Raw genomic sequence first — 21,786 nt, forward strand, 5'->3', positions numbered from 1 at the left:
TAGCTTCTGCATGAGCAGAAACTACAATCAGAATGCCAACGGCTTCGATCATTGGCCTTCTACTTTTGATGATAATCATTAGCCTTTCTATTTGAATCGAGAGGCAAAATTGCTCCTGTTTGAAGATGATTCAAGCATTGTTGTGAAGCCAAGTGAAATCGTATCAATAGAGAAAATTGTAAACAATGATTTTTTTAAGTTATTGAATGGTTTTACAGAAATGGAGTAGCTTCAAACTTTGAAAAAACGCAGCTCACCCAGTTTTGAGCTGTCAAATATATCCTACCTCCTATTAACACAATGTAGCCTACAAAGAGATAGTAAAAAGCGTAGAAAATTGAAGATTCTTATATGTGCGTAGTGATGTAAACTGAAACTAGAAAAACGGTGTAGTAGACGTGCTAACACGTTTAGTTTCAGCTACTTTTGCTACAAGAAAAATTGCTAAATTTGAGGATACAAAATTTAGTAAGTTAACCAGTTTTGCCTATTATCATTCATTGATACCTTATGGATTAATATTCGGAGATAACGCTTCACTTAGGCAAAAGATACTCATCACATAAAAAAGTAATTAGAATTATGCGTGGGGTTGCAGGTATCTCTTTCATCAGATATGTTATAAAAAAACGCCCAGTTATTTACTCACTTATGAAATTTCTTACCAACAATCCGCCTAAGTTTGATAGTAACAGATTATTCACAAGTACAATATTAGAAGGAAAAATTATCTGCATTACACTTTAATGGTTGTAACCTTGGCACAGAATGGGTCCAATTATGTAGCTATAAGGCTCTTTGATAGCTTACCAGATGGAAACATAATGTCTGACAAATAGTAGAAGTATTTTCAGGTGTGGATAGAAGACATTTCTCCTCAACAGCTGCTTGCATGTCACAGATTAGAGACAGTTACTCATTTTTAAAGAAAAAACCTTGTAAATGACCAGCTCGTTGACACATAAACAGTATTTTTAATTTTTTCAGTTGTATATAAATGTTCTATGTTTGTTCTGTTGACACGTTCCACGTCGTAGCGTTTATCGTGAGTCTGGAACAAGTAACTAACTAATGTTTCCAGAATGTCGTTGACCCCGTCAACGAAACGAGGCGAACGCTACGCGATGATACTGACACGAGAATGAGTGATTAGTTCTCATCGATGTGTTGACACAAATGCATTGCTTTATACGTTTGTAGATTATCTGATTATGTAGTGTAATACGAAAAGTATGAAGCAAGAAAACTGTAATGATGATACAGTTACAAGTTACGGCAAACAACATTGCAATGTCGACTGTGCAACGACAGTAAGCTAATTTTAAAATAAAGAAGAACGTTAAGTGATTTGGGAGGACATAGGCACATGAAACGTACGCCCTTTTCAACTACAGTTATAACACTTGTACCACAAACAAGAGGCAGCGAGCAAGCAGCACGTTTTCTTAGATGGAAATTTTTTGACAGAAGCAGAGGTAACCTCATACGTTCCACAGGGTAGTGTGTTGAGAACTTTGTACATTAATGACGAGTCAAGTGTATTAAGTCGTGCTAGACTTTTCACAGGTGATGAAGTCATCTGTAATAATGCACCGTCTGAAATAAGCTGTATAAATATATAGATCTTGATGAGACTTTAAAGAAGTGCGAATATTGACAGCTTCAGTTTAAATGTAAAATTAGGTTTACAACACAAAATAAAAACCGATCAAGTGCGAGTAGAACTTGCGCCCTGAGGGTTCCATAGAAAATGGCCAGAAACAGTGTGAAAAGCTTGTAAGGGTATTGCAGGGTAGAATGTGACGATAAATAACTGTTAAGAAAAAAATTCGATGCCTTGCCGCGTTTTAGATTTTATTAGCCTTGAAGTTAGCCTATTAGGCCGTGGTGTGCGCAAATTTAAGCGGGCCCGCCAGGTACAGTCAGTCTCAGTTACTCTCGCAGCGCAGATGATAGCGAGACTGCTCAGCGCTCGGTTCGGGTTCGATCCTTACTAAGATCCTATGTCCAATTTTTGCATCGCTCTCTTGTTCTGCTTTAGGAAACCAAACGAAGAGCACGTCTGACGGCAGCACCTCTAGCGGGCCACTTGAATATGCGCCCTCAGAGGCCTGATTGGCTAATTTCAATGTTAACTAACTCGGGAACGGCGAAAAGTATCGATTTTTTCTCTTGACAATTGTTTCTCAGTACACCCTAATCTGCAAAAAGGTTCCCTCCTCTCTCAGAAGCAAAATTAAAAGAAGACGTGTTTGTTGGACCTGACATACGAAAAATAATGTTCTATTGCCTATTTGAAAAAGAAAGTTATGTTGGTAAGAGGGAGAGGGGTATCATTCAGGGAGGTTGCTACTAAATTCTTAGGGAACAAAGGATGCACCTTATATTTCTGCTGTAGCCAACATGCTGGAAACATTCAAGAATATTAGGCTGTTTGAGGAGCTTCAAGATTCAATTTTAGACTGTGGCCTTAATGTTTGTCTCTGAAATTTTCGGTCAGTGAGGAACAACGAAAGCACTCTCGTCACCGGAGTGATGGAAAGACGGTATCAGAGCCTCTGGAATACTGGTACGGTGAGAGCCTACCGCTGTTCACTTCACGAGAAGTAGAACGTGCAGTTCCTAGAAGAAGAGAGCTACCTGAGATGCTTCAGGAAAAGGAGAGACAGAGATGGGGAGGCGGGGGGGGGGGGGGGCGGGGGGCGGGATTTGTACCAACTGACACATAATTCCTAGCATTTGTAGACTTAGAGAAAGCTTTTGACAAATTCTGAAAGTGATAGGGGTAAAATACAGGGAGCGAAAGGCTATTTACAATTTGTACAGAAACCAGATGGCAGTTGTAAGAGTCGAGGGGCATGAAAGGGAAGCAGTGGTTGGGAAGGGAGTGAGACAGGGTTGTAGCCTCTCCCCGATGTTATTCAATCTGTATATTGAGCAAGAAGCGAAGGAAACAAAAGAAAAATTCGGAGTAGGTATTAAAATCCATGGAGAAGAAATAAAAACTTTGAGGTTTGCTGATGACATTGTAATTCTGCCAGAGACAGCAAAGGACTTGGAAGAGCAGTTGAACAGAATGGGCAGTGTCTTGAAAGAAGGATATAAGATGAACACCAACAAAAGCAAAACGAGGATAATGGAATGTAGTCGAATTATGTCGGGTGACGCTGAGGGAATTAAATTAGGAAATGAGACACTTAATGTAGTAAATGAGTTTTGCAATTTGGGGAGCAAAATAACTGATGATGGTCGAAGTAGAGAAGGTATAAAATGTAGACTGGCAATGGCAAGGAAAGCGTTTCTGAAGAAGAGAAATTTGTTAACATAGAGTATAGATTTAAGTGTCAGGAAGTCGTTTCTGAAACTATTTGTACGGAGTGTAGCCATGTATGGAAGTGAAACATGGACGATAAATAGTTTGGACAAGAAGAGAATAGAAGCTTTCGAAATGTGGTGCTACACAAGAATGTTGAAGATTAGATGGATAGATCACATAAATAATAAGGAGGTATTGAACAGAATTGGGGAGAAGAGGAGTTTGTGGCACAACTTGACTAGAAGATGGGATCGGTTGGTAGGACATGTTCTGAGGCATGAAGGAATCACCAATTTAGTATTGGAGGGCAGCGTAGAGGGTAAAAGTCGTAGAGGGAGACCAAAAGATGAATACACTAAGCAGATTCAGAAGGGTGTAGGTTGCAGTAGGTACTGGGAGATGAAGAAGCTTTCATAGGATAGAGTAGAATGGAGAGCTGCATCAAACCAGTCTCAGGACTGAAGACCACAACAACAACAACAAGGAGTTCTTTCCGTGTTTATAATTTAATATGTAATAAAGAGTTGTTTCCACGTTTAAATTTCAGTATTGTCTTTGTGTATAATGAGAAATTAAGTTACTTTTAATATTTTAGTTTGGATAGGAGGCATAGCCAAATCAGTTTTTCTAAATGATAAGACCGCCATACTGGATTTTATGTCGCCTCGTTGTCTCGGCAGAGCTTTGCCATGGGAAGCAAGGAGAGGATGTTATTTGGTAGCCGATATCCTCTTTCTATAATACAAATTGCACGCATAGATTAATTGTGTTCTTTATTCATGCAAATGGAAAGTATACTTAAGATGTGATTTTTGAGTTTCTCCCGGCGTATTTGACAATCAAAATATCCACGGGTGAACTGTCGGTCTACAGTGTACAACTGGTACAATATTTCGGCGATCATACATGTCGCCATCATCAGGTGAACTGACGGACTGAGCTCCTATGAACATGCCGGTACGGAGATCCGTACGCTATGGCTGCTCAGGGGGAACTGGGTTCGGTCGCGGCGGCCGCCGATTTAAATACCCTCCACCCGCGACGCACTCCCTCCGCCGTCCGCGCCCCGCGCCACGGTCGCGCGGTGTAACAGATTGCGACGGCGTCTGAGATGACGTCGGTGTGGTGGCTCTGTCCACCGTGGTCGTCACAACTATACGTTTGCTCGATTTACTCTTGTTTTACGCAATCGCTGGTTCCCAAGCCTTGCTAAGATTATAGCCACAGTCACGGTTTATGAGGTCGTCATTGGTGCGAATTTCGATGGCCTCTCTAACAACGCAGTCCCAGTATCTCGACGTCTGTACCAGATGGAGTATGAACGCACGATGATTCGCCGAGCGGTCCTAGGCGCTACAGTCTGGAACCGCGCGACCGCTAAGGTCGCAGGTTCGAATCCTGCCTCGGGCATGGATGTATGTGATGTCTTGAGGTTAGTTGGGTTTAAGTAGTTCTAACTGCTAGGGGACTGATGACCTCAGAAGTTAAGTCCCATAGTGCTCAGAGCCGTTTGAACCATCACCCGCTAAGTTGCAATGCGGACGAAAGTGTGCTGGAGTGATCTTGACAGACGGTTACTGAAGACGAAAAATAAGAGGACGACAGCTGCAGAAGTCACTTCGGAACTAATGCCGCACTCGCGATCGCTTTCAGCACCAAAACAACACGAAAGGAGCTTCATAGCAAGCGAACGCCAGGGCGAGCTGGTCAACCAAAGCCACTCATCACTGATTCAAGTGGCTGTAATACGAAAGCATGGTGCCGAAGCCATTAAATCTGGACTTTGGAGCAACGGAAGAAAGTCATTCGGTGGGATGAGTCTTGTCTCACACAGTTTCCGTCTGAGTTTATATTCCAAGAGTGAAACACGGTGGGGATTCAGTGATGATTTCGACACCCTTGTCGCGGTATTCGTTGGGCCCCATGTTTTCTCATTAAGTTTGGATGTGTACATTATGGCTGATTAGGTCCATCCCATGGTACAATGTTTGTTCTCCAGTGATGGTGCTGTTTCCAAGGCGACAGGACCCTGTTCTCAAATCTGCTTCGACCAGGACTGGTACTGTGAGCAGGAGGATTAATTATTCCAAACTCGCGTGATCACCACGATCACCAGGTCACAGTATTATTGAGCCTTGGTGACCTTATTTGGAGAGAAGGGCGCATGATCGCTGTCCATCTCCATCATCGTTAGCAGAACATGCAAGAATAATGGTGAAAATTCCCTTAAAAACCACACAGAACCAGTATTTGTCCATTCCGAGACGATGGAAGCTGGTTTGAGTGCCGACGGGCTTCCTACACTTTATTAGGCACAGGAATGTGTTGCGTTATTGGTGTTTCCGTATTTATTTCACCTCCTGTACATGTTCTAATGGATTGTTTCGGAAGCTCTGTGACCCTGTTAGTGGACAGTGTTGTTGTCTATAGGAAGGCTGTAGAGAAATAGAGGAAGACCTGCTGAAGACGGACGGTTAGTGCAGAGAGGGGCAGCTGACCATGAACGTATTGCAACGCACTGCACGCAAATACGCGAAAAGATCCGTTACTGTTACATTACCCTATTAGCGACGAATCACTGGGAATAGTGAAACTGGGTGGGAACAACCGTTCGAAGCAATCTAAAGCGGAATAAAAACATAAAACTAGCTATAGGTAAACCAGATGCCCAGACTAAGAGTCACGGAAAAATTTTAAGGAAAGGTAATTCTTCTCCTCCTTTCACTGTCTGGTCTGTGGATGGTCCGTCTTTGCATTGCGTCATGTCACGGGCTCGTTTAGTAAACGCGAGGGCATTACCGAGGTGGGAGATGTCAGAGAAATTAGTGCTCATACGGAGGATTTCCGACAGTGGTTCCTCCAAATCAGCCTTCGCGAATGAAGCAAGGGTGGTGGAAACTGGTAATGATACGAATCACCTCCCACTTCACATACCGTGAAGTGGCTTGAGGAGGTGTAGACATAGATGTGCCTTTTCACACCCTGTGGAAGACATTCCCGAAAAGATTTGTCTAATTAACAATATTCCATCACGCTGCTTTTATGGTTTGCTTGAAACTCGTCCTTTCCTTAATAGTTGACTAGTTCCTTCTGAGTAGTCTTTTTTCATTCATACAACGTCATATTAGCCCCTTCTGCTGTGTCTCAGTAGCTGCTACCTCAGTACATAGGAATTGGACAAGAATATGGGAACACAGAACACCCAAGACATTACCACATTAATACGGTACTGATGTCATTCAAAACAGCTTCCAGTCGTCTCGGAATGGATAAATACAGCTGCTGTACGGTTTACAAGGGCCTCTTATACCGTTCTCCCTGCAAAATAGTGACAAGTTTAGGAAATGGTGGTGGATCTGAGTAGAGATCAGCACCCTTCTCTCCAAAGTTGACCACAAAGGCACAGTAGCCTGGTGACTGTGATGGTCAGGGTAGAAGGACAGTTCATTCTCGTGCTCTCAAAGCCTGGCCTGGAAGAAGCGCGGTCTATATTTATTCCATATTTCAAAATTGCAGATAGGACTCAACTCGCCGCTCTTAACGGAACAAAATCGATAGATATAAAGGTAGCTTCCAGAGTACTCGAAGGAATTGTGATTCGATGCTTACTCTTTACGATGTATATAAATGATCTACTAGAAAGCGACGGAAGCGCTTTTGAATTTTCGCAGACGATACGGTCATCTACAAGAAAGTAACAGCAGAAGGAGGCAGTATACGAGGAAAGACTGAAAAGTAATGCCTCCACCTTCGTAACTCTTCAACAGCTGGCAGCATTGGGATGCGGCAGGTACTTACCTGTTCCGTAGCCTCTTCTTTATAGGTCAAGTTGACGGGAAGCCTTAGCATTGAACGGTTGTGTTGTTACAGTGTTAAGTATGGAACCCTGCGCAGACAGTCGGTCAATGCGATTTAAGCAACGTGCAGTCACTGAATTCTTGACAGCAGAAGGTGTCACCCCAAAGGAGATTCGTCAGAGAATGAAAGCAGTTTATGGTGATTGTGTTGTTGTGAGTACTGTGCATCGTTGGGCGAGTAAGTTTAAAAATGTTGAGGCGGAAGAGTTGGACGTCCTATGACAGCAGCCACCGAGTTACACAAGCAAAACATCGACAGGCTGATTCAGGACGATCGTCGTATCACTTAGAGTGAAGCTGCAAGCACAATCGGCATTTCACAAGAACGTGTGGGTCACATTATTGCTTTGCTTGGCTATCGGAAGATCTGTATACGATGGGTATCCCGGATGCTGACTCCTGAAATGAAAGCGCACAGACTTAAAATTTGCCAGGAACTCCTCTCGCTTTACGAGAATGAAGGTGACACCTTTCTCCATTCAATTGTGACAGGAGACGAAATGGGGGTACACCATTACGACCCGGAGACCAAACGTCAGTCTATGGAATATCGACACAAAGACTTGCCCCAGAAAAAGAAATTCAAGACGCAGCCCTCAGCTGGAAAAATCATGGCCACAGTGTTCTGGGACGCAGATGGTGTTATCCGTGTTGATTTCCTTGAGTGAAACAACAGTAAATTCAATTACATCACAACGCTGCGAACTCTGAAACGACGGCTAACAAGGGTCCGAAAGGAAAAGGCAAATGTTTTCCTGCAGCATGACAATGCCAAACCATACACTTCACGTGTCACCACAGCAAAACTCCAGAGACTGAATCTCACCACCGTACGGCATCCTCTATACAGTCCAAATTTAGCACCGTCTCACTTCCATCTGTTCCCGATAATGAAAGACGATCTGCGGGGACATCATTATGCTTCTGATGAAAACTTTGAGAGAACTGTGAGAATATGGTTGCGGGAACAGTGTCGACTTCCTGCGTGACGGGTTCTAAAAACTTCTTCATCGTTAGCAGAAATGTATCCAACTAGCTGGTGATTATGTGGAAAAATGAATATTGTAATTAAAGATCACATTCTAAGGATTATTTCTGCGTTTGAGTTATTAAAATATTCCCATCCGAACCCAATTAACGAAGGTGGAGGCATTACTTTTCATTCAACCCTCTTAGGTTTGCAGAATGACCTGCAGAGGATTGATGAATGGTGCAAGGTCTAGCAGTAAATAAATGTAACGTACTGCGCATACATGGGAAAAGACATCACTACTGTACAGCTACATTGTTGATGACAAGTTGTTGGAAACAGTACCTACCATAAAATATCTAGGAGGAACTATGCAGGGCGATCTCAAGTGAAATCACCACATAAAGCAAATATTAGGAAAAGCAGGTGCCAGATAGCGACTTAAGGAAATATAACTCATCTATGAAAGAAGTATCTTACAAGGTGCTCTTTCAACCGATCCTTCATTACTGTTCATCAATCCGGGACGCTTCCCATTGATTGACAGAAGCGGTAGAAGAGATCCAACAAAGAGCGGCGCGTTCCGTTACAAATTCATTTAGTCGGGTCGAGAGCATTGCAGAGATAACAAACTACAGTGACAGATGCTGCAAGAGAGGCGTTGTGCATCACGGAGAGGTTTACTATTGAAATTTCGAGAGAACACTTTTCGGGAAAACTCGGACAACATATTACTTACCACAGTCAATAAATTTTTCTGGGTTTGTGACCGCATTGTTAATAAGTAAAACGACCGATGTTTCGGTCACTGTTACAAGTGACCTTCTTCAGGGTGTCACTTGCAACAGTAACCGAAAGGTCGGTATTTTTACATATTGACAATGCGGTCACAAACCCAGAAAAATTTATTGACTGTGGCAATGACCGCGGAAGCCTACGTTTATATTTAACATAGTACTTCTTCCCATACACACCTCACGAACTGATCACAATAAGAAAATTTGAGAAATTAGAGTGACCACAGAGGCTTACCGCACAAGCACTCAAATCTTATTCGTTATCAACACCTGCGACCTCTTCTACAGTAATATCACAGTCAACAATGGTGAACGTGACAGGGGAATCGGCAATTATTTTCGATTCCCATGCTACAAAACGTGTTACAAAGTCTGTTTAGCAAATGCCAAGGCTTGATGGATCATGCCATGGGGAACAACTGTTGTCGCAGACAAAATATTCCGGTGGCCGTGCGGTACTAGGCGCTGCAGTCCGGAACCGTGGGACTGCTACAGTCGCAGGTTCGAATCCTGCCTCGGGCATGGATGTGTGTGATGTCCTTAGGTTAGTTAGGTTTAACTAGTTCTAAGTTCTAGGGGACTGATGACCTAAGATGTTAAGTTCCATAGTGCTCAGAGCCATTTGAACCATTTGAACAAAATATCCGCTGACGCTTTCCGACGACGCTATGCGACCTTTCGTCTTGGCTGTGCCCCTGACAGCCTACAGGACCAAGGCAGTCCGCTGCGTGTGTGTACAATACAGGAAATAGGCAAAATAATGCGAACAATGGTAGTAATGGGGTGGTTGTGTTTGACGATCAACCACGCATGTGTCGCGCTGGACTGTGGGTGTTCAATACGGACTAGGCATCAGAGGGTTGTTTACGAGTAGTGCACACTTCGTATTTGCATTAAGAGGCCGACGTCGACGTGCAATGAGAGACCTAACAGACTTCCAAAGAGGGCTGATTCTGGGGGCCCGATTAGCTGGAGCATCAGTAATCAAGACAGCCAACTTATTGAATGTTTCAAGAGCAACTGCTTCAACAATCATCACAGCCTACACAAAATATGGAAAGACATCATCGTGTAAACGTAATAATGGGCGAAATCAAAACTAAATGACAGAGATCGTCTTCTGCTAATACGAATTGTGTCAAAACAACACAAAACTACGGCGGCTAAAGTGACTGCAGAGCTCAATAGCCATCTTCAAGACACCGTATCTATCGACACTGTCCGCCAAGAACTCCATAAAGCGAATATTCGTGGGCAAGCTGCTATACCGAAACCATTAGTGAACGACAACCAATGCAAAGAAACGTAAAACGTGGTGTCAGAAGCATAAATCCTGGACGGCTAATCAGTGGAAACACGTCATGTGGTCCAACATCGAGCCGGGTGTACGTCTGGAAAACGCCAAAGATGCTAGAATCCTGATTGCTTGATTCCAACGGTTAAGCATGGACGTGGAAGTGTGATGGTGTGGGCAGCCATATCATGGTATTCTGCTGGTCCCATCATTACTCTCAAAGGTCGTGTTACAGCCAACCGGTACGTGAATATTTTAGGTGATCAGGTACACCCCATGATACAAATGTTGTTCCCCAACAATGATGCCATACTTCAGGACGATAATGCACCCATTCACACAGTCAGGACAGTACCAAGGCAGTACAATCGTGGTTTGAGGAGCATGTAACTGAACTGCAGCGACTTCCTGGCCAGCACAGTCCCCAGGCTTCAACATTATCGAACCCTTGTGGGCGGTATTGAAGCGCAGATTCGGAGCGGATTTGCGCCTTCCTCGTCACTAGAGGGTTCTGATCGAAGAGTGGCGTAACGTTCCACTGGAGAGTATACAATCATTATACGCAATATTCCAAGAAGAATCGCAGCTGTATTACGGGCAAATGGGGGTCCAACCCCTTATTAATAAACCAGGTGTTCACATTATTTTGTCTATCCCCTATATCTGTTGCCTATAATTCAGCCATCTAGCAAGGGCAGGCGCTGTCTGAACGCAAGCGACTCTTAAAACTATGTTTTTGAAAACGGCAACAACTCTCACTTAGTATTTTTTATTTGCCGGTTTGCTTTTTTTCAAATAAACAGGAGCGTCATCAGAATGTAAAGTTTAAAGTTGGCTGACAACACTAAAGATGGCGTTTAAAGTTGGCTGACAGGAAGAAAGATTAAACTGGCTGTACTACAGTAAAACTTGCGTTTAAACTTACGTGTAAAGTACAGTAGTAAATGGTGACACTGACAGCGCCGTTTACTACTGTATTTTAAACGTACTTTAAACCTAAGTTTAAGTTCTATAGTACAGCCAGTTTAATCTTTCTTTCTGTCAGCCAACTTTAAACGTCATCTTTAGTGCTGTCAACCAACTTTAGACCGTATATTCTGATGATGTTCTTGTTTATTTGAAGAACGAAACCGGTGAAAAAAATGCTAAGTGCAGCTTGTGGCTGTTTTCAGAAACTTTCCCAGTCATCTACTGTGCGTGAAAAATGATAGACCGAGCAAAATTAAAGTTTCTGATTCGTTTCTAAAATATCTTACCGACTCTCATTCTTAATCTTTTCTTGGTGAAAATCATTCTATCTTTTTGATGGGGCAAGTAGTATTCAGGAATACAGAAATACAATTCACTGAAGAATGAAATAAACAGGAAGTGCAGGGACCTAAGACGAAATCACTGCATGAAAAAAATGAAGAAATCGAAAAAGAAATGCTTGTTGGAAGGACGTCCTCAGCATATACAAAAGTCAAAAAAACTTTCGGTGAAATTAAAAGCAAGGGTGGTAACGGGAATTCCACGTTTAATGCAGAGGAGGGAGTAGAGAGGTGGAAAGAGTATACTGAAGGGACTTGTGGAAGACTTGTCTGATGTGATAGAAGAAGAAATAGGAGTCGATTTAGAAGAGATACGAGATCCAGTATGAGAGATACAATTTAAGAGAGCTTTGGATGACTTATAATCAAATGAGGCAAAAGTAATAGATAACATTTCATCAGAATTTCGGAAATCATTGGGGGTAGTAGCAACAAAACGCCTGTTCGCGTTCGTGTGTAGAATGTATGTGTCTGGCGACATACCATCTGACAATATCATCCACACAATTCCGAAAAACTGACAAGTGCGAGAATTATTGCACAAAAGCTTAACAGCTCAAGCATCCAAGTTGCTGACAAGAATAATATACAGAAGAATGGAAAAGAAAATTGGGGATGCGTTAAATTAGGATCAGTTTGGCTTTAGAGAAGGTAAAGGCACTAGATAGGCAATTCTGATGTTGCGGTTGATAAGACTAAAGAAAAATCAAGACACGTTCATTGGGTTTGTCGACATAGAAAAAGCGTTCGACAATGTAAAATGGTGCAAGATGTTCGAAATTCTGAGAAAAATAGGGGTGAGATGTAGGGAGAGACGATAACATACAATATGTACATGAGCCAAGAAGGATTAATAAGAGTGAACGGTCAATAACGAAGTGCTCGAATTAAGAAGGGTGTAAGGCAGGGATGCAGTCTTTCATCCCAACTGTTCCATCTGTACATCGAAGGAGCAATGATGGAAATAAAAGAAAGGATCAGGAATGGAATTAAAATTCAACGTAAAAGGACGTCAATGGTACGATTCGCTCATGACATTGCTATCCTGAGTGTAAGTGAAGAAGAATTACGGGATCTGCTGAATGGAATGAACAGTCTAATGAGTGCAGAGTATAGACTGAGAGTAAATCAAAGAAAAACGAAAGTAATGAGGAGTGGCAGTAATGAGAATAGCAAGACACTTAACATCAGGATCGATGGTCACGAAGTAGATGAAGTTAAGGAGTTCTATTACCAGGGCAACAAAATAACCAATGACTTACAGAGCAAGGTGGACATCAAAAGCAGACTAGCACTGGCAAAAAGTGCATTCCTGGCCAAAATAAGTCTACTAGTATCAAAGATAGGCCTTATTTTGAGGAAGAAATTTCTGAGAATGTACATTTGGAGCACAGCATTGTATGATAGGGAAACATGGACAATGGGAAAACCGGAACAGTAGAGAAACGAAGCATTTGAGATGTGGTGCTACAGACGAATGTTGAAAATTAGGTGGACTGATAAGATAAGGAATGAGGAGGTTCTGGGCAGTATTGGAGAGGAAAAGAATAAGTGGAAAACACTATCAAGGAGGACAGAATAATAGGACATCAGGGAATGACTTCTGCGGTACTAGAGGGAGCTGCAGAGGGTAAAAACTGTAGAGGAAGATAGAGACTGGAATACATCCAGCAAATAATTGAAGACATAGGTTGCAAGTGCTACTCTGAGGTGAAGAGGTTGGCACAGGCAAGGAATTCGTGGCGGGCCGATTCAAGCCAGTGAGAAGACTGATGACTCAAAAGAAAAAAAGAGCAGGCAGTATGCAGCAAATCTGGTTAACACACTATGCTAGTTGAATGAAATTTCGTCGTTCCAGGCCCTGCCAACACTTAAAGGACCCCTATCATTACTGAGAAGCGCCAGCGAATAATTTATCTCTTATCAAAAGTTTTTTCCCGTGACACCATCTGTCAACCTAAGATGTTTGATCCAAAGACTTTGAAACACCCTCTATACACGTCCGCTGACGATTACTCCGTTCTGTTGCACAAAATTCTGTTCAGCCTCACACAGTACCTGATACCGTCTAACAGCGAACAAGAAGCGGCATTTAGCTGTAGCGGGCCAGAAACATTGTTTCCTTTTGTCTGTACCGACATAGCCATAGATGGCTACCTTCGTTTTTGCAACGTGCTGCGGACATCAATAGTCCGGCAGGAGGCGCAAACAGCGTTGCGAAACATGCTTCAAAATCGGTATAAGCGCGGCTTTAATATATGACCACAGGTTCTTCGCCAGTAGTTCAAAATGGCTCTGAGCACTATGGGACTTAACTTCTAAGGTCATCAGTCCCCTAGAACTTAGAACTAATTAAAACTAACTAACCTAAGGACATCACACACATCCATGCCCGAGGCAGGATTCGAACCTACGATCGTAGCGGTCACGCGGTTCCAGACTAGCGCCTAGAACCCCTCGGCCACATCGGTTCGCCAGTAGTCTTTTGGGACATTGAGAATTTGGTTGCGTTTAAGTTCGGAGAGTAGTTCCAGTGTGCTGACCATGTCGCACGCTGGTCGACGTTTGGCATCTCTCATGGGATTACATCGCGGCGGCCACGCGCCCCGCCATTTCACCGGCGGACTTCTGAGAATCGCCTGACGCACCAGGTGACTCCGCCAGCCACCAGCCACCACGCACGCGGATACAAGAACCCCCAGCCACTGCGCTGTGGAACAGTAATCTTAAGGAAAGATGATATATCCCCTAGTTCGGTTGTCTTGAGTATTGATATTCCGTCTTGGGCCTGTACTAGGATTAATATCAGAATTAGAGAAAATCCTACGAAGAGCGGCTCGTTTGGCCTCAGGTTCGTTTAGTAAATGCTAGAGTGTATGGAGGAGGCTCGACAGACTATGCTGTCTCCCTAAATAAAGAGACGCTACAGCCTTTGAAGTGAATACAGTGTGCAATGCGTGTGCGACGTAGAAAACAGAGGAAATTCGTTTAACCACTAATTGATGTCTGAGGACCGCCGAAATACAATGCATAACGGAATACCATGCCGAATCGTGCAGTGCGGCCCTTACCTTCAATTTCACTGGCAGAAAACTTCGTCCAGGTGCTTGCCACACATGCATCAGAATTAAAAACAGTTTAGTATAAAAACTATTTCCTTAGCGACTAACTGTTAACTTGAGCAACCATAAGGTGAATATAAATGAAAATATGATCTACAATTCGTACGAGGGATAAGCACAAAATGCAGTGAAGCAATACTTTCTACACTGCGTTCTTGACACACGCAGAAGCGAAAGCAGTATATTTAGCATAAGCACCTTCTTCTTTAGCGCGAATGAATTATCAGTGAAATTACACATGACAAAAAAACAGTAAAGTTACCGGTCACACGTTACGAAGGTAAACTTGTATATGTCGTCGCATAACTACGATTAACAAGTAGTGATGAAGTTAGGATTGTCAAAGGATAAAACATTCCCCATTCTCGCTCACAAATGAGCACTCTTAAATATTGTACAAACGGCTCTGAGCAGTATGGGACTTAACAACTGAGGCCATCAGTCCCCTAGAACTTAGAACTACTTAAACCTAACTAACCTAAGAACATCACACACATCCATGCTTAAGGCAGGATTCGAACCTGCAACCGTAGCAGTCGCGCGGTTCCGGATTGAAGCGCCTAGAACCGCTCGTCCACCTCGGCCGGCAATATTGTACATAGTATGAAGGTTTGTCAAATGCCAAGGGTAGAATAAGTACACTAACGACGCACTACAAGTAGTAATTCTAGAAGCAGTTTGATCTCTGAAGTTCAAATGTGTGTGAAATCTTATGAGACTTAACTGCTAAGGTCATTAGTCCCTAAGCTTACACACTACTTAACCTAAATTATCCTAAGGACAAACACACACACCCATGCCCGAGGGAGGACTCGAACCTCCGCCGGGACCAGCCGCACAGTCGATGACTGCAGCGCTCAGACCGCCTGGCTAAAGCAGACGCTAACACAACCTCTTTTTTCTATGTAGTTAGTAGTGCTGGAACGTATTTTTTATGTGTAGTTGTCAAGGTAAAAATGCGCAGGAGGTCGATCCTACACAACAAGAAAAGAAAAATACAAAAAATTCAGAATAAATGCAATATTCCTGCTAATTTATATATAAGCGTGTAAGATGGTGCATGTCATGGAGTCCATACAGACTTTTTACTTATTCTCACAACCAAAACGGCTACCGCCGATTACGCTCCAAAACAACTGGCGTCTACCTTCGTTCATTAACAGAGAGCGAGTCCTTTCTCTTACCGAGGAACAGAAAACATCTTATGTTTTTTAACATTTGAAAATCAAAAATAACAGACGGTAGGCGCAGGCTGTAGTCTGGGCTACCGCTTCACCTTTTCTCTTTGCCTTTGAAGAAAACAAAAACATAAAAGCCAGAAATGCAAAAGGTACATCACAAGACTCCAGTGTCAGAGTTTACAAGAGAGATGTTGTGCGTCACGGAGGTCTGAGAAATTTAGACAGGAGTTCAGATGCATATGTTGACGTACCTTTTCACATCGTATGGAAGACATTAGCGAAAAGTTTGATTCGTGGTTTTCCATAACGCATTCATGCTGTGCAAAATGCAGAGTACAAATCCTTTTCGTTGACATCTAGCCATGCGGCCATCTCTTATTAGACCCGCCAACGAAAAACCATTTGAACCTTACTTTTTGACAGGAAATAGATACCGAGCGGGAGCCGTGATTCGGTAGCTCAGATGGTAGAGCACCTGCCCGCGAAAGGCAAAGGTCCCGAGTTCGAGTCTCGGTCGGGCACACAGTTTTAATCTGCCAGGAAGTTTCATATCAGCGCACACTCCGCTGCAGAGTGAAAATCTCATTTAGGAAATAGATTGATCATAGCTTTTTTATTTTTTATTATTTAGTTACTTTTTTTGCACTGACTCCATACCTGACCTCAATCTTTTTTTTCTATCGCGTCCGGTTTTGTAAAAATGGAACCAGAAAATTAGCATACTCACGTAACTGGAATGAAAAGTAATTTACTGAATGATGACAATGCACAGCACTGGCTATCACTGGCAGGATTAGAATATCCTTTTATTTTGTGTAAAGGGCAATGGCCTTGCCGCAGTGGATACACTGGTTCCGGTGAGATTACCGAAGTTAAGCGCTGTCGGACGTGGTCGGCACTTGGATGGGTGACCATCCAGGCCGCCATGCGCTGTTGCCATTTTTGGGGTGCACTCAGCCTCGTGATGCCAATTGAGGAGCTACTCGACCGAACAGTAGCGGCTTCTGTCAAGAATACCATCATAACGACCGGGAGAGGTGTGTGCTGACCCCACGCCGCTCCTATCCGCATCCTCAACTGAGGATGGCATGGCGGTCGGATGGTCCCGGTAGGCCACTCGTGACCTGGAGACGGAGTGCTTTTTTAAAAATTTGTATAAAACAATAATGTGCAGTTTCGGCTGTGTAGCCTTATATCAAGATGATGTACAACTTTAAAATAACAAAGCGTCAGGAGAAGCCAATGTAGTTGCTGAATTATCCAGACAGTCCGATGACAACATTATTCTATGTTAACGGATATCATTAGTGAAATCTGGACGACAAACAGCTTCCCAGCAATTGCACCTCGGCATTAATACCTCCACTAAATAGACCCGAGCGGGGTGGCGCAGTGGTTAGCCACTGGACTCGCATTCGGGAGGACGACAGTTCAAACCTGCGTCCGGCCATCCTGATTTAGGTTTCCCGTGATTTCTCTAAATCGTTTCAGGCAAATGCCAGAATGGTTCGTTTGAAAGGGCACGACCGATTTCCTTCCTCATTCTTCCATAATTCGAGCTCGTGCTGCGTCTCTAATGACCTCGTTGTCGACATGACGTTAAACATTAATCTCCTCCTCCTCCCTCTCCTCCACTACATAAATAAGGAAAGACAACAGACCATAATAATTACAGAGGAATCTTCTTCTTGCCATTGATGTGTTAGGTCTTCTCCACAGCACTTTTGGAGAGAGCTGAAGTAATTCTCGACCTACAATGAGTAGGATGTAGCAAAGTCTTTCGCAGAGCAGATATTAAATCCCTAGAAAGTAATGGAAATGAGGAAGATCAGGAACTTGCAATATGTGGTAACTTATGTAGATTTTAAAAAGTCCTTAACTTATTCGGCAGAAACGCACTGACTCACGCTATTAAGGAATTCGGAGCGGATAGTAAAAGAGCAGAACTAAAAAGGAACTTAAACAAACACAATATAGAAAGTAAAATTAGCAGGAGGTCTGTCAAAACCTATTGCAACAGAGTCGAGTGTAAGGTAGTCGTGAGAGAATGGAGCTAGTGAAAGAATGGAGGAAATACGAGGGAGAGTCAAATGAAAACCTTAAATTTATAATAACGAATCAAAATTTCGCGCCGTTATCCTGTAAGTTGGTAAGCGCGCTAGAAACAGCGTGCAGAACGGCCTGTAGGTGGCAGCATAGTGCAGATGTACACGTACCGTCGCAGCATCAGTATAAAGATGGTCGCCCCACTTGCAACTTGCACCAGGGAAGAACAGCGTTCTGTTAATCAGTTTCTGTGTAGTGAAGATGTGAAGCCTATTGAAATTCATCGACGAATGAAGGTTCACTACGGCGATGCATGTTTGTCACAGCAGCAAGTCTACAAATGGAGTAGGAAGTTCGCAAATGGTGTGACTTCAGTGGAAGATGCTCCTCGTCCAGGTCAGGCACAACGAGTTGTGACTCCACAGAACATTGCAGCAGTTGAAGCCATAGTGAAGGAAAACCGCCGAGTGACACTGAATGACATTGCATCATGTTTACAGATTAGTCATGGGTCAGCACACCACACTGTGCATGATGTGCTCCAGTTTCACAAAGTGTCTGCAAGATGTATGCCACGGCAGCTGACTCCTGAAATGAGACAAACACGTGTTGATGCTTGTGAAGAACTTCTTCGGCGCTTTGAACGAGAAGGTGATGGTTTCCTTGCAAGAATCGTTACTGGGGACGAAACCTGGGTTCACTTCCACCAACCGCAAACGAAGAGTGCGAGCAAGGAATGGCGCCATTCCTCATCACCAAAACCAAAGAAGTTTCGAACAGAACCATCAGCACGGAAGGTTATGCTGCCTCTCTTTTGGGGCGAAAAAGGGCGTCATTTTGGAACATTACATCCCTAGAGGGACCACTGTTACCAGTGCATCATACACAGATCTCCTAAAAAATCATCTGCGGCCTGCAGTCAAATGAAAACGTCGTGGATTGCTGTCAGCAGGTGTCCTTTTGCAACATGGCAATGCAAGGCCCCGCACTGCCCGTACAACAGTTGCAACAATCGCAGACCTGCATTTTGAGTGTCTTCCTCATCCACCATACTCACCAGACCTTGCCCCAAGTGATTTCGATATGTTTGGACCACTTAAAGACGCAATGGGAGGAAAGAAGTTCCGTTCTGATGCAGAGGTACGCCACACGGTGCATGAGTGGTTGCGAGGACTACCAAAAGAATTTTTTTCTAAAGGAATTTATGCACTTTGTAAGTGCTGGAGGACTTGCATTGAGCGTGGGGGAGATTATGTTGAAAAGTGATACAGCTTTCTACCACTTCTGCACAATAAATAATATTTAAAAATATATTTAAGGTTTTCATTTGACTCACCCTCGTACATCATTGCCAAGAGTGTTTAACTGGGAAGAAATGCAAATAAAATCATCATAGGTCGTCTGGCTTTTGCAGACGACATGGCGTTGATAACTGACCCACTGGATGGAGTCAAAGAACAGTCCACAGAATTACAGAAACAGGCATCCATAACAGGACCAAAGGTATCATTAAAAAAAAGTTCATGACCAATACCAGTGAAGCAAAACAACAGTGCAGAGATGTATCGAATGCCTTCCGGAAGCAAGACAGCATCAGCATTGTCGTCGTTACCTACGAAGCTCTTGATTTCATGTATGAAAGACGACCGAGCTACGAACTTACAGAGATAATCGTCTCTAAGCAAGTTTGATGGAAATATAACAAAAACTTCTGAAGACACCATATTTCATCTGTTGGGATGTCAAATAGGACAGTAACGGATAGAGAAAAATTTGATTTCAAATGATTCAGAAACATAAGAAGATTTGGCAATTTTTTTTTTTTGTTTTTTTTTTTTTTTTGTTTTTGTTCTGCGACCACAAACGTCATTATCTATGCAGGAGGCAAGTCGAATGCGGAAATTTCACTCTATATGTATTCATAGTTTAGCTGTTTGTGTCTTGTTTCTTAGAAGGACATGAAATCCCTGATTTGCATGTGCCTCGGCAAGATTGTGGAACAATTTAAAGTCCATACTCTGCCTGCCCAGTTGCACTTTGCGCTACATTCCACAATTTTTATATTGACTTCTTTTCTTTCATCAGCCATCTGAAGGGTTTGATGCAGTACACCGAAGTTCCTCTCTGCGCTGAAGTCCTGATTTCAGAGGAGCACTTGCACACAGGGTCCTCAGTTATCTGTTGAATACGCTCCAATCTTTTTTTCAGTTTCAGAATTTTACTGAAACACGATCCGCAACTTTTTTTTAGAATTTCATGAACCGCTTATTAAAAAAACTTTCACAAATGCAGTACTTATGTTTGGTGACTAATCCGAACTAACTAGTTCTTTCTCAGTCACTATCAAAGTTTTATTCTGATTTGCCAAGTCGGCACATGTTGATTGTGACAGTCATCCACGATTACTTGGTAAAGCACGTATTGCCATCATGATGTTCGTTATTAAGATCAGGTACATTCAGGGCAGCCTCGCTAGATCAGGCTTGAGAATGAACAAGTTGGTTCGAAAATAATCGCCGAACTTCTGTACTGCAACTGTGACGGATTTGTTTATAAACGTTTCATGAAATATTACAATCTCTATCTTCCCCTACAATATTTACACTCTATAGCTAAAGCAAATACCGTGGAAGTTATTTCCTGATGTATAAAGATGTCCCAGAAATGTCGCGACAATCTTCGAGGGTTGTAGAGGGTATCTTGAGGAACAAATCGAGGTTAGGAACTTGCGTCCGGAAAGGTCATCCAGCGATGCTACAGAGCGTTGAAGTCATAGGCGCCGGCGCCTGACACCAGACCATCCCTTCGGCAGCAAACGCGACATTTTATTGCTGAAGGACCGTAGTCGGAACGTCTCGCAATGATGTTTGCTACTCTGTGATCGCGACCGATTGCCACGGTCGTCAGTGGAAAAGGAGCTAGCAGCTGTGTAGAAGGGCCTTATCTCCTGTGAATACGATGCTCTGTTGCCTCGGCGGAGTATGGTTTCGGACAAAGGTTTCGATCTGCAGTTTATTTTTCCCCTGGAGCCCTTTAGAATTTCCATTAATTTCCGGTGTACAAGAGAAAAATAAATACCAAGTTATTGGCACCATGCATGGTTCCCATCTCGAGACATACATTTCCGGAAATTTCTTCCTCGAATTACGGACTATGTTTGTTATTAGTTGACTTCATTCGGTATTGAATGCCTTCTTTGTTTGTCTTAGCCTTTTTATATCCTTGTTTCGCCCATCAGGAGCTATATTTTTCTAAGGTAGCAGAACCATTTGCCGCGCGGGATTAGCCGAGCGGTCTTAGGCGCTACAGTCATGGGCTCTGCGGTTGGTCCCGGCGGAGGTTCGAGTCCTCCCTCGGGCATGGGTGTGTGTGTTTGTCCTTAGCATAATTTAGGTTAAGTAGTGTGTAAGCTTAGGGACTGATGACCTTAGCAGTTAAGTCCCATAAGATTTCACACACATCTGAACATTTTGAGCAGAACCACTTCCCTTCAGCTGCCATCTGATAGCCGGCCGAAGTGGCCGTGCGGTTAAAGGCGCTACAGTCTGGAGCCGCAAGACCGCTAAGGTCGCAGGTTCGAATCCTGCCTCGGGCATGGATGTTTGTGATGTCCTTAGGTTAGTTAGGTTTAAGTAGTTCTAAGTTCTAGGGGACTAATGACCTCAGCAGTTGAGTCCCATAGTGCTCAGAGCCATTTTTTTTTTTTTTGCCATCTGATCCCCAATTTCGGTGTTAAATTTTTTGCTAATGACATTTCTGCAGCTGCTCTTTACTTTCGTCTTTATTTGTTTTACTCTCATTCCATATTCTGTGCTCAATAGACAAATCATTCCATTCAACTGTTCCGTAATTGTTCTTACTTCCACTGTGAATAGCAAAGCCGTCAGTGAATC

The 21,786-nt window shown here is 43.1% G+C and overlaps 1 protein-coding gene across 2 annotated transcripts in view; it reads left to right on the forward strand.

Moving 5' to 3' along the window:
• LOC126456530 (uncharacterized) overlaps positions 1-21,786 on the forward strand; it is a 105,242-nt gene that overhangs the window by 42,644 nt on the left and 40,812 nt on the right. The window lies entirely within an intron of this gene.

Source organism: Schistocerca serialis, chromosome 2, assembly GCF_023864345.2.
Source record: "Schistocerca serialis cubense isolate TAMUIC-IGC-003099 chromosome 2, iqSchSeri2.2, whole genome shotgun sequence".
Classification (NCBI taxonomy): Eukaryota; Metazoa; Arthropoda; class Insecta; order Orthoptera; family Acrididae; genus Schistocerca; species Schistocerca serialis.